The following is a 13,613-nucleotide window of genomic DNA, read 5'->3' as shown; positions in this document are numbered from 1 at the left end:
TCCTTTTTATGCTGCCTGATTATCTCTTGAAGCAGAACTTTGTTGAATTGGATCAGCTGGAAACAGAATTCCTAATAGCAGACAGATCTGTAAGAATGGAGTGAGGCAATACAGCATTGATTGGGAGCATATATTTTGCCTGAAGATAGTTAAAGAAAATAACAGACACTCCACATATCCAGTTTGATCCCAGAGCCACATACAGGTGCTACCAGGGAGCCAAGAGTGTGATCTGTGAATCCAACCCTGGAGAATATGTTTTCAATACTAGGTGAAATATAGGTGTTTAAGATCCACCTCCACTTAGTAAAGACCTCAGCTGCAATCCTTCAACTTCCTCTGAAACTTCCAGACATAAGTTTTTACTAAAATGAGAATTAAACGCTATAGATATTTGCTACATGTGCTCTGCTCTGCTTGTGGTCCTTGCCATAGTTGTCTCTTCAGTTTTGAAAGATGATTCTCTAAATCTTTTCTCTCTGTTCATTCTCACAGCAAGTATCCACTGAGCAAGGCTTTATGCTGTTGACAAGATTAAAAATAATAATCAAAGAACCAGATTGAGAAAATAATTGCTAGTTGTGGACTTATATTCCATCAACTCTGTTCTGTCAGTGCTTCTCTGGCCACAGAAGCACTCAGGCAGTGAAAATGTCCAATTTAGCACATTTACTGCATATGTGAGGCTGTTTTAAGAGATTTATTGAAAAAAATATATAAACTGGGACATGAAAATGAAATAAACAGGGACATGACTCTTTCCCCAGCTCCTGACACATCAAGACCATGACCATGGGACATATAAACTGCAGCAATCAAGCCTTGTCACAGATCCATGGGTGTTGATATGTTTTTCTACTCTTATCCTTCCTTTCTCTTTCTTCCTTTCTTTCTCTTATACATGTTCTTAAGATTTCTTGGTTGTGTCTTTTCTGGGCACTAGAAGAAGGATCATGGCTGTGACAAATTCTCTCCTCGGTCTGCCAGGCAGAACTGCAGTAACCTGGCAGATGAGGTTTTGGTGTTCTCCCTTGTCAGCAGCGCAGATGCTGCTCTTCTCCCTGTGTTTCAGCACAGGTTCTCCAAGAAGGGGGCTCCTGAAATTTAAAAGAGGTCCCAACCTCTGGAATTTTGCTCCTAAATTGCTCAAAATAGCACAACAACAGTGAGCAACCACTTGCCAGAATTTTTGTCTTGTGTCAGATTGCAAAACCTGAAGAATTACCTAATTGCCTCGTGGGAGTGGAGAGGAAGTTGTCACAATCATCCATCATTTAGCACTCTTCTGCAGTAGCTGTTTGTGTTCAGTCATCCTAATGTGTCTTTATGTTCCAATGTTGGTACAAGTGCCCCCACTGTGCAGAAGCAGCTCCACCTCTCCACTGGGACTTGTTCCTCCATGTTACACCACTTCTGACTTGGTCAAATCTCAGCTGAACAATATCAGAGTTAAAGCAGTTTATTTATCATCTTATCTGCCAATAAATGGAGAGAGATTTGCAGCAAGGGTATTAGTAAGAACTTGGAGCTTGGCAAATTGGAAGCATTAAGGAGAAAAAATCCAAATTGAGAAAACTAATACAAAACAGTCCCAAACTCCTGCTTTCTGAAAAAATATACCTAAATTGTTATCTTGAGTAGAAATTAATTAAAAATTCTTTTATTCTGTCCAATTCAAGCACTTTTAGACACTGAAATTCTTGAGACTGAAATCAACAAAGGAAGGTCTCTCTCTCCCTCCCTCCTCCAATGCTATCAAGGGCAGACTAAAACAACCTTTCAAAAGATTCCTTTGATTTTTAAAACATTGGTTGGTCTTTTAACAATCTTTCAGCACAGTTGCAGTCAGGATGATTAACGGCACAATTTGTTTCAGACCGACTATCGAATTCAAGAACTTAGTCATCAAAAGTTTTGGGTTGCACCAGATAATTGATCAAGAGAGTTGCAGTCAATTCACCTTCATCACTGAACAGTACTAAATCACACACAGAAATCCATCCTGATTTAGAAGAGTGCTTATGCTGAATGAAAAGTTTGATTCAATTGCCTCTGCCATCAAGGACAAAAACCATACAGAATGATCATTCTAACCACCATAGCTCAGAATTCAAATGGGCTCAATGAACCTGCTTAAGAATTAAGAATGAATTAGTCTGCAAATTATTTGCATGAATTATTGAGGAAACAATTATGAATGGCAATTACACTGGGAAGAATTAGGCTTTGTTCACAGAGAACTGAATAGAAAGAATACGCATAAGTTCCTTGTTAGAAATTGTTTACCCTACCCCAGTGTAAACAAGTGAAATTAGATAAAATGATCACCAAAAAAGTGAAATCAAATTATTTTGAAAACATAATCTGAATTTTATTGAGCTTAGTCACAATTAATAAAAACAGATGCATATTATATGCATGCACACATATGTATATATATAGATATATATATATCTCATGTACATATAAACAAGATAGAGGACAGGACATAAGTATACATTCTGTTTTGTCTTAGTGAATAAATATTATTTTAAAAGTTCTGTTTTTAAAAAACCAAATGAATAAACACACTAATTTTGCCTGTGGATTTGATCAAAATAACTTTCAAAGACAGATCTTGAACAGACTATACTTACTTAATTTGCTTAATCTTTGGGCAATTTATCCTTAATCATCAGGTAATTTTCTAAATTTAACCCAATGATTTGTTTATTACTTTTCACAATTACCTTTGTAAGAATTTGAGAGGTCTTTGTAAAGAAAAAATTTTCTGCTGCAGAAGTTATTTCATGGCATTTTTTTTCACCAAAATCAACAGAAGCTGGTTTGAAATCAAAGCATTTAGGGTAATAAAGCTTCATTTATCGTTTGGAGCCATGCAACTCTGACTAACTTTGATCATCTCATAAGCATATGGGGCATAAGCTTTGCAGCAAAAGTACAAGGAAGAAAACCAGAAGGAGTAAATGGAAATAGGTAGCTGACTACAGAGCATCTAATTTCATCAGTAGTCTTGGCAGGGGAGGGTGAACCTAAGCAATACCTTTTTCCCATCTCTCCATCTCTATTGCTTCCAACCTAACACAAATCAACCCTCCTAAATTTGTGTCAATGTAAACCTGTGAGACCAATGATCTCAGCTACAAATAAAACCTCTCTTTTGGGGATTAATTAATAAAAATATTTAATTAGATTGAATTTACAGACTCAAGTTAGAGAAAAAGATTGGCAGAGGCTGAATCCAGGGGAATTGAGAGTGTGGGAAGTCCTGGTTCTGAGCAGCTGCAAGCACAAAGGTTTGCCAGGAGGAGAGTCACTCATGTAAAGCAGATGCTCAGTGAGCTCATTCTGCTTTGTGCTTGTGGGGGCACTTCAGAAAAGCTTGCCAATTCCTCAGGAAAAGAAAATGGCCATGAAAGGATTCCCTGAGAGGCTTCAGTGGGACACAAACTAAGGCTCAATTGTGGTGCAATGACTGAAGAGGAAAGTCATCAGAGATTATTAATCTCCTGACCCACAGAGAGGAAGACGTGAACGATTTGATCACAGCATGACCCTCTCATAATTCCTCATTAAGAAATGATACATAGGCTTACACACCACTGGAAGATTACAAATATTGCTATTCCACAGACAGATGACCAAATAAAACACTCATTCCCTGACTCTTTGGAAGGCTGGTCAGAAGATTTATGACCACTATTAAGTTTAGAACTGCTAAATAGAATGGTTCCTTCATTAGCACACAAAAAAAATTTGCTAAGTGTATTTTTGTTGTGGCGCCAGCGATGAAATTTTTTTTTTTTCTAAAAACAAATTACAGTGTGGCTGAAGTGCTACTATTTCTTTTATAGACATGGGGTATGTATCCTAATTCTGGTCTTGTTCTTAGGAGGTGGTTAATAAGATAATATACCATTCCTGGACCAGAGGAGAATTGATACCTGGTGAAATCTTAGAGGACCACCTCTCTGTGTCAGTTTATAGAGTCACTTTTCTAGTGCTGATTTTTCTGTTAGTAGGAATGTTACCATTTTGTGACAATTTTTCATTCTGTTTGTTTTGCTGTTTATTGTTAATTTTGTTTATTTAGATGCTTATGAGAATCTGGGGGAGAAAGAATGAGCAGTTCATTACAAACAGGCAACTCTCATTGTAACTATAAAGGCTTAATGAATGATGAGCCAGTGGAAACTTTTCCAAAGAAAAGGTATTTCACCTGTGGAGGAGCTTCAGGAGACCCAGTGCCTCACAGCTGTCCCTCCAGAATGTTTATTAAAGGGATAGTATTTTGAGAGCTGCCTGGATTTGCCAGCATGTTCCAGTTCTTGGCATTTTCCAGAAACTTGAATGAAGCTGATGTAGCGCTTACTGATCATCAAAATGTCAGAACAGCTTTAGAGTGAACTAACTTGTGATCAATACTTTGTCAAGAAAGAACAGGGCAATTACTCTGTCAGAGAAGAATCTTCCAGGAGGTGCCTGAGAAGTGTAAATCATGTATAGAAAAACATTTTCAGGCAAAAATAAAAAGCATCTGTAAGGACAAGAAGCAGTGAAGTGATGGATGTCCAGACATATATATGTACAATGCTGCACCAAAGATGATGGGCATTAAAAACCTTGTCCTTGTCAGGTGCAAGATTATGAACTAGCTGTGGATGATTCTTGGCTTTCTTCCCAACCTGCATTTAAGGCCAATGTGCCACCTTCTGTTGTGTGCTTCAAGCTAGTAAAAATCACTGTGAGAAAATCAAGTGTCAGCCACCATCTCAAAGGAAGGCAGATGTCATTTGCATGGACTCTGGTACCTGCAGGAACAGCCACAATTAGCAGGTACTCCTGGATTTAGCAGAGGGAAAAGATTCTGCAGTACTGACAAGGAAAGGTGGCTGTGGCGATTGATACTGATCCGACCCTTTTCAAGGCAGGCAAGCAAAAGTTAGGGAAAGGAAACACTTCTTTCTTTCACAGAATGGAATTTTTGCAAATTCAACAACCACAGGAGCTTTTGCAATATCACTTTCTGAAATTGCAGATATTTACATTGTTCTTTGCAGGTCCCTAAAAGGACATGAAGTGCCACATTTGAATCATAGTTGTTGCAATCTACTTTCTTATGCTCGGAGGTAAAAGATACTCAGGCCAGATACCATCAAAAATTATGTCTTTCAACAAGTATTGCATGTAAGCTATCATGTAAAAAAGTTGATCTTTGTGATGTGAATGCCCTGGCCTGAATCCAAAATACTTGGACTGACAACTAAAGCAGAAAGGAATTTGTACATTGGTAAGGCAATTCACTCCCTAGGACCCAAAGCAGCTTAGGAAAGCAGCTTTTTCTGTTCCTGCCAAATCACTGAACACACATTAGTGATACATTCAAGGGTACAGAGATCAACAAGACAAAAATCTTTTTGAGCCAGAGCTACTATCATGTAGGGACAAACTGTGTGCAAGATTGCTTTAGTGAGGATTTGGAGGAAGGAGAAGGGAATAGCATGGTTCAAGCTATGCATATTGTAGAGGAGAAAGAGACCAGGATAGGACTGGTGGGGCTAAACATGTACATGTGAAAATGAGGCTCTCTATGTCTGAACTTGTCAACTTGTCATCGAGGTACATCCAGGGTGTAATTAATTTGTCCTAAAAGGACCTGTCTAAACCAGATTAGTTGATGCATGTCCTGTGAGTGACTTTTTCCCTGCTGCCCGAAGGGTAACCAAAGCTGTCAAATTCAGGTGTAGATGACACTGCAGACATTTAACCAGCCAGGAAGTCCCTTGTTCCTGTCTTAAGATAACTTATATCTTCATCAAAGGAAAGTGTTGTATTATTTGTGTAGTATACTTTGAGAGAGCTTATGCTTCACTAAGAATTTTTTTTTTTTTTTTTTTACTATGCAATATTTGAAGTTTTGGTGGGAATGCTGTAATAGTTTTCTTTAATCACCAAAAGGGAGTATTCTGTCATTCTAAGGACAGTTACCAAACGACAATTTGTTCTCTTTAAGGAAGGTTTCAGCTCTAAATTTTTAAAAAATACAGCGTTACAGTTCACAAAGTTAGATAATGCCAGTTCCTGAAACTTTTTACTTTTTAAATATACTAAATGTAGGCTTTTCTTCTAAGACATTTGAGGATTGGAGAAAAGTTTTGCAATGAGAAACTTTACAGGATCCGATTGTTTGGTGTATCACAAGTAACATAACTAATGGTTCAATGCCTGTGCCAAAGTACCTGTACAGGTAATAAAATCTGGATACACAAGAAATTTTAAATCTAGTGGAGAAAGGCATATTTGGAAGAGTATATAGACATATTTGGGGGCTGAAGCTATGCACATTACAGTGAGAAATTATACACACATGTTTAGATGTAAGGATAATTTTCCATTAAAATGGATAACCAAGAGAGGAGAAAGATACTCCACCTCCTGGGGTTTTCAATCTCAGCCTTAGTCATCCTTCTAAAAGCTGTGCTTTAGTCAAACAAATTGTTTTCATGCATGGATGACTTCATTAAATGCAACAGCTTGTGAAAATGGTTAGTAATGATGATGATGTAAAACTCCTTGTTCTTACATGTAATGAGTGCAGGAAGTTACTCATTTATGCAAAGTTGTGGTATATTATTGTTGCACAGGAAGGTTAACCTTCACCTTGCATAGCCTCTGGAATTCCATTCGGTCTTTGTAAGTTAGAGACAGTGATTTTTTTCCTTTCTACTCAACGAAAATATATTTATCTAAGATCAAGCTGACTGACAACTTCAGAATTCCTGTTTCCTGTTTTCTTACTGCCCATTATGTACTGAAAAGTACATCACAACTTTTTATGAAGGTGCTATCTCCTGGAAGAAAGCCAGGTATATTATTTCACTTTCTAGTCCCATAAATGCAGAGATGAACAGTAACTTGCAACTGGTGGGGAATGGATTGAAAATCCCTGGTACAGATGACTAAAATCCTACTTACAAACACAGGTGCTTTACAGAAGGATTACGCTAGACCCCTGTGCCTGACTTTTCCTTTGTGTGATCCTGGCTCTGAATTCTTCACAGTACCCTTCCAGAAAGACAAAATTTCTTACCTTCATGATGTTTCTGCTCTCTACAAACAGCAGTGTAGGTAATATACCTTTTTTGGACTACCCACCCTTATTAGATTAATTTTCATCTCAAATTAGAAATAAATCTCCAACAAGCTTAATGAACATGGAGAGATAAGACTAACTGTGCCCACTACAGGAAAAACATATCAGAAATGGGGAGAGGGAAGAGAAAAAAAAGTGAAAAATGTGCCTTTTTGTCTGAAGTGGCCACCTGCATTTTTTTGGTGCTTACAATGTGCCCCAGCAGGAAACACTTCAGCATGAATCACAGCTGTCAGTCTTTTGGTAGAAAGAGGAGGGATTCAGGGATTTGCAAACTACAGGAGAGGACGTGCTCAGTAACAATGCTGCCAAATGGCCTGGTACTGTAAGGGCTCTGTTTCCACAGTTCTTGCAGGGTTTGGTAGAACCAAAAGGTTTTTCCGGTGGTATCACGTTTTGGCCAGTGCCTCCAGATGATGGTCAGTAGGTGAAAGCCATGTGGGGATGCTTATAGCCAGTCACATCTCCTCCATTCCCTGGAGGCAAAGCCTAAGGGGTAACCTGAAAATGTACACAAGAATGATCCTGTAAGGAAAAAAACAGTATCCTTGTCAATGTCAGGCATTTGGTCAATGTAACAATGTACTAATGCTTTTAAGTTCCACTGTTTTTCTTATAAAACATGAGAAGTTGACTAAAAGCTTAAGCAGATTTGATTTTTCATTATAGGACAGAAACAAGGGAACTCCTAGACATATAAATAAATAGATGTGTATACTGCCAAAATCTGAAATATTCTTACTGCCAAAATCTGAAATATTCTTATTTCTGCAGTACTAACATAAGATTATACAAGATCTTTGTCTTTTTAAAATAACTGGGGAAATTTTAATATTCCTACCTAAATTCAAGTCGTAGAGGCTTTAAGAAGAACAACTGGTATCACAGGCTTTGGAACATAATGTTAAATAATGCTGACCAGGAACAAAACACCTTAGTTAGTTGAAAACTTTTGGCATAAATTAAATTCTTATCCACATTAATTCAGCACTAAGAGCCAAGTGCTCAAGAGGTTGCAGATTTAATGGGTAACATGGACATCAATCTGAAGATCTCAGAAGCCCTTGTGAGTTCCTTCAGCTTATGATGAAGGTGGCTAATGTATTTTCCTATATTAGAATACATAACAGGACCATGCATCATAAGGGGCCGTGTTACCAAGAAACATGTTATGAACCTCATCAAAGACAGCTGATGTTTTCCACACCAATTTCCCCTGCCTGATGGTGTAGGCACAGCTACAGCTCTGAAACTTGCTGGCTCTCAACTCCTAGCAGAAACAGCAATTCATTTAATGCTAATGGCACAGAATATAATTAGATATATTTGTGTAAGTCAGAATGAGAACCCTTTCCTTTCTTTTTTTTTTTTAGTCTTTTTTTTTCCCTGTATGCTGTTTTTCAGAAAAATATATGAAGACAAGCTATAAGCTATAGCATTAGTGGATAGTGCTGCTGGTCTAGCAAATTTGCATGTTATCAATAACAAATATCTCTTGTTAAAGGCATCTTGCAAGGGAGGAAGAGTATGCAGGTTTACAACACTGGCTACCTCTAGATAACGATGAGAGCAGAGAGGCTGGAACCTCACATTGAGGAATCTGAGACAATATTTAGATGTTTCCCTTCACAATTGTTAGAGGATCAATGGCTCTATCATTACAACTTCTTTTCTGTGCACAACATCCTCTGCAGACAGAAGTATCACACAATTCCCTTACTGCAGATACTCACATACAGAGACTGTTGTGTTGGGAAGACTTCTTATTTTCAACATAATTAAAGTGATTCATTTGAAAATAGGCGCTTGTTTCTTTTCTTGTTTTACAAGAATACCCTAAAACCTGTTTTCTCCTATTTTGTTTCTTTTCTTTTCTTACATGGTCCAGTCATTTAACTTGATTTTTCCACAACAGGATAGAATCACAGTATCACAGAATCACAGAATAGTTTGGGTTGGAAGGGACCATCTTTGTTGGAACAAAGTTCCAACATGGAACTTTGCCATTGTTAGTGGAAGATTCCCACTAAACCCTGAGATGCTCAGGATCCCAATCCAGCCCGACCTTGAACAGTTTCAGGGATAGGGAGTACACATCTCTGAGCAACCTGTTCCAGTGACTCACCACCCTTACAGTAAAGAATTTCTTCCTAATATCTAATCTAAAACCATTTCCCCTTGTTCAATCACTGCATGGCTTCCGAAAAGTCCCTCTCCAGTCTTACTGTTGCCTACTTTAGACACCAGAAAGCTGCTATAATGTCTCCCTAGAGTGGTCTGGGTGGGATCCTTTGCTACCATTTGCTCAATTCATTCCCCAAAGGCAAAATGGGGAATCATTCCCAGCAGGAAATTATTTACACCTTGGCCCGTGAGCCTCAGGGAGGATGTGGTGAGGCTGTTGACGTGGTATTATTGCTTTCTACAGACAGTGACTTGGAATAATTTATAATGTTATAACACAGAAACTAAGGATTTGCTTCCCCCATTATTTATCTTATCTATATTGTATTTTTCTCCTTTCACTGATGCTTTCTCGCTCCTTTTTACTGTCTCTACCCTGTGATAATGCCTGCACCCAGGGTGACTATACAGCAGAAACAAATTATTACATAATTGGAAAAACAGGTACTTACATTTGAACTACATGCAAAAACACTCTCTTGGGTGATTTAAATAGAGGTCTTCACAAAAAAAAGGTCTCCAAGCTAAAAATTTATGTTTCACTAATAATTAATTTTCAAAACATAATTAAGCAGTGAGACGCTCCAAAGCCTTTATTACTGTTCAATAATGCATGACAAAATGCAGAAGAATTTAGGTTCTAATTTTTTCTAATTTAGAAACCTAAAAAATTAGGTTTCTAATTTTTTCTTTCTGATTCTGCAGCCTCTGCTGAACTTTTTTTTTTTTTGTCTTTTTTGTTGTTGTTCAAAATGCCTTCAAAAATGCATACTTCAGTGCAACATGTGAATCATTTAAGCCCAAGATGACAATTAGGTTGTAAAGCGCAGAGTAAATACCTATGTTTTATTAAAAGTACATGCTTGTGGTTCAGCTGTAAAAACCTGAGGCTGGTTGGTTTTCCTTTCCAGAATGAAACCTAACCTAGCAAGGTTTAATTTGATATATGTGGGACCTAGCCCCTGTGTTGAACTTCTGTTACCCCCTGATTTACTTAAATGGATGCATATACAAAGAGAGGAAAGTAGATTGTGATTTCATCCCATTAATGAAATTCTTCTGAAAACATAACAGGGAAGAAAAAACATCAAGGGTTTTTTCTGATTACTCATGTGTAATTTTCTGAAAGCTGTGAAGGAGAAAAAGCAGGGTTGCTAATTGTTGAATGGGTTATGATCCAAAAGCCAAAGCCAGCAGCCATTGGAGAAGGGTATATATTGGGGGTTTGGAGAATGTTGTTTATAATCCATACACAGCTGAGAGGCAGGTAAGGCCACTGGTGATGCCATTTCCTATATAAAGCTTTCAGTATGACACGTTTTCCAGTTGTTTCTTTGCATGAATCCCATCATTATGTGGCCTTTTGTCATCCCTAGGAGATTTGAGGGCTTCAGATCAATACTTGAAGTAGGTAATTAGTGGATATCAAAGGTGATAGCCAATTCAAATTTGGATATCTAATTCAAAGATGAGGAAGCAATTGGAAGCAAGTGGCTTCATGGGCTAAAATAACCAGATCATGTCATTCTTCTAATGTAAAGCACATATATGCTGAAAGATGGAACAGAGAATATTAGGTACTCATTTGTAGAACTGCAAACTATCAGCTTCATAGAATCAAATGTCACTCTGAATAAAGTTATTGTCAAAAGATAGGCGAGCACTGTTTTATAAACCTGAATATTAAATATTTTTATTCTGTCACTGTAACTAGCATTTAAATATAGGTGTCACAGTAAATTAAATCCCTTTGCCAGCCTTGCAGACTGCCCTGCCCCACCATGTGAAGACCATCCAAAGTTTTTGCCATGGATGAGTGTGCTGTGATTGTGTCAGGTGCACTGATTGTGATAGCAGGTGAATCTGGAGGGAAAGAAAGAAAAGTATTTAAGTTCTCATCTGATTTTCTATAGGACAAAAAAGAGCATTTTGGAAATTGAATAAAGTCTTCTGCATGACCTTGCAGGTTCCCTAGAACAGGAAAAGTGTGTGGAAAAAATGACTAAAGTGGTAGGTGTTAATGTCAAAAGGTATTTACCCAAACACCTGAAATTACTGCAAAACAGCTATAATATTTTAGAAGTGGGGCAGTATAATTCTCTCAAGGAATGTTATTGATTCCTCATGGAAAAAAGAGAACCTTGAACCAAATTTGTAATTGTTAGTGTAAAATATAAATGTCAAACTGATAGAAACTCGAGCACCACTGAGACACCAGAGCACTGTGAATCCCCAGCTGGCAGCTGAAGAAGGGCTACAAGCTTCCAGTGCTGCTGCAGAAATGTAATTGAGAGCGAGCATGGCAGGCCTAGGGCTGTGGATGTATCACTAGGGCTGATGCAGCAGCACTGCTGGAAAAATGTATTCGTGGAGACCTTACAGATAAACTCTGAGCTGATCCCTTACACTAGTAATATCCACAAAACCGTTCATATCACTAGTAGGTATGTAACCACAACAGCTCTGTGGAACTGTAAAGTAAAAAACAGTATAATTTTTTTTTTCAACATGCAATACAATATTGGGAGAAGCTTTTAACTAGTGTCAGGTTAAGATGTGCACTTAAAGCTCTCTAGGCTATGGCAATACAGTGACATGAAAATGATGCCAGCTGTGGCTGTAGAACCTCCAGGACTTCAGTTTTAGCATCTGTCGCAAACTTTAAATAAAAAGATGGTGCAGTAGATGGGTTTTTTTTCTTTTACTACCTGTTTATTTATTTCTGTTTTATTAAAATGTTATTATATATTTATTATATGTTTAATATTCTTTATTAGAAAACAAAATAGAATTTCCATGTACAACTGACCATAGCATTAGATCTGCAGAGATAGATTTAAGGACATTGAAAGGCCACCAGAGAGAGAATTAAAAATACATAATCTCCATAAATCACAGTGGGATAAAAGGAAGTGAATTTTGCATGTAGCTAAGAGGAGTTTTATACTCTCAGTAGAAGACTCAATGTTTGTGGATTAATTGCAATCACCCAACATCATCATCCTCTTGTGAAACTTCAGCTACCCAGTCTGTCCTCTGTGACTCAGCACTGCATTGAAAAAATTATTTGCGAATATGAACCACCTTAGCAAAACTGAAAATTCTCTGTTCTCTAGGGTCTTGGGAAGATCTTCCATTGTGTAGAGTGCTATTAAATGGTTTTATTAAGCTGTATAATATTTGTATGGGTTTGAATTTGCTATTCTTCTCATTCTTCCTCTATATGTCTCATCTGTTTATATATATATTTTATTTACTGTATCAGCTGTAATGAGAGGTCAGGAATTAAAGGCTTGTGCTGCACATAAATGAAATGCAATGGATCTACACTGTGTCCTGCCACCCTGAACATGCACTAAAGGTGAGGGCTGAAGTTTTATGTTTTTACATCTTCCTTGTGACAGTAAGTTAAAAAAGCTCATGTCCAAGATTTTTAAATATCTAACTGCAGTGATTTCAGTTTCCGCAGACCATGATGGAATACAACAAATCTGCTGCAGCAGTGATGCCTCTGTCCAGTAGGAGAAACACAAGTTGTTGGTGAATGCCCCTTAAGAGGTTTAGGCCTGTAAAATAAATCTTTATTCTTCTTACCTCAGTTTACCATACAAATAATTTTGACAAGTATTTTTCAGATTTTTGGTGAACTACCACCATAAAAGGAAATTCATACTATCAATTCTTCTATCACTTCCTAGAGCACAAATCAATCTGTATCTAACGCGCTTTGTGGAGTTACCGTGGATACAGAATCTGGCCTGTTATGCCTTTTGAAAAGTAACAGTTCAATTGGAGGGGTTTAGTGGGTAAAATTAATTCAAGACCTCCACTGATATTTCATAGGACATTTCAGTTATTTCACAGCAGAAAACTCATAGCTGGGTCTCTACGCCACCCTATGAGCAAGTCCATGTAAAAGAAATTAGAGAGCACAAATACCATTCATTTAAAAATAGGGCAAGGAAAAGGAAATATTGCAAAACAGAAAATAAAAAAATACAGACATTATAGAAAGGAGATATGATCAAATGAAATTCAAATTAAAAACCCCCAAAAACCCACAGTATTGGGATATTGAAAGAAAACACAAAAATTGTTAGGGAGGAAATGAAGTACAGTGCAAAGAAGGAAAATATTCAAAAACTAAACTAATCAATGTTGAAAAAGAACACAAAAACACAAAAGGCGAGGACACAATTTTGATGACAAGATATGAGATATTTTGTAGCATCTCTGAGGTAAGTTGGGGATGTTTTGGTCATTTGACCTGCACCTC

Source organism: Pyrgilauda ruficollis, unplaced genomic scaffold, assembly GCF_017590135.1.
Source record: "Pyrgilauda ruficollis isolate IOZ18807 unplaced genomic scaffold, ASM1759013v1 scaffold20, whole genome shotgun sequence".
Taxonomy (NCBI): domain Eukaryota; kingdom Metazoa; phylum Chordata; class Aves; order Passeriformes; family Passeridae; genus Pyrgilauda; species Pyrgilauda ruficollis.
The sequence above is the reverse complement of the archived record's forward strand: the minus strand, read 5'-3'. Positions refer to the sequence as shown.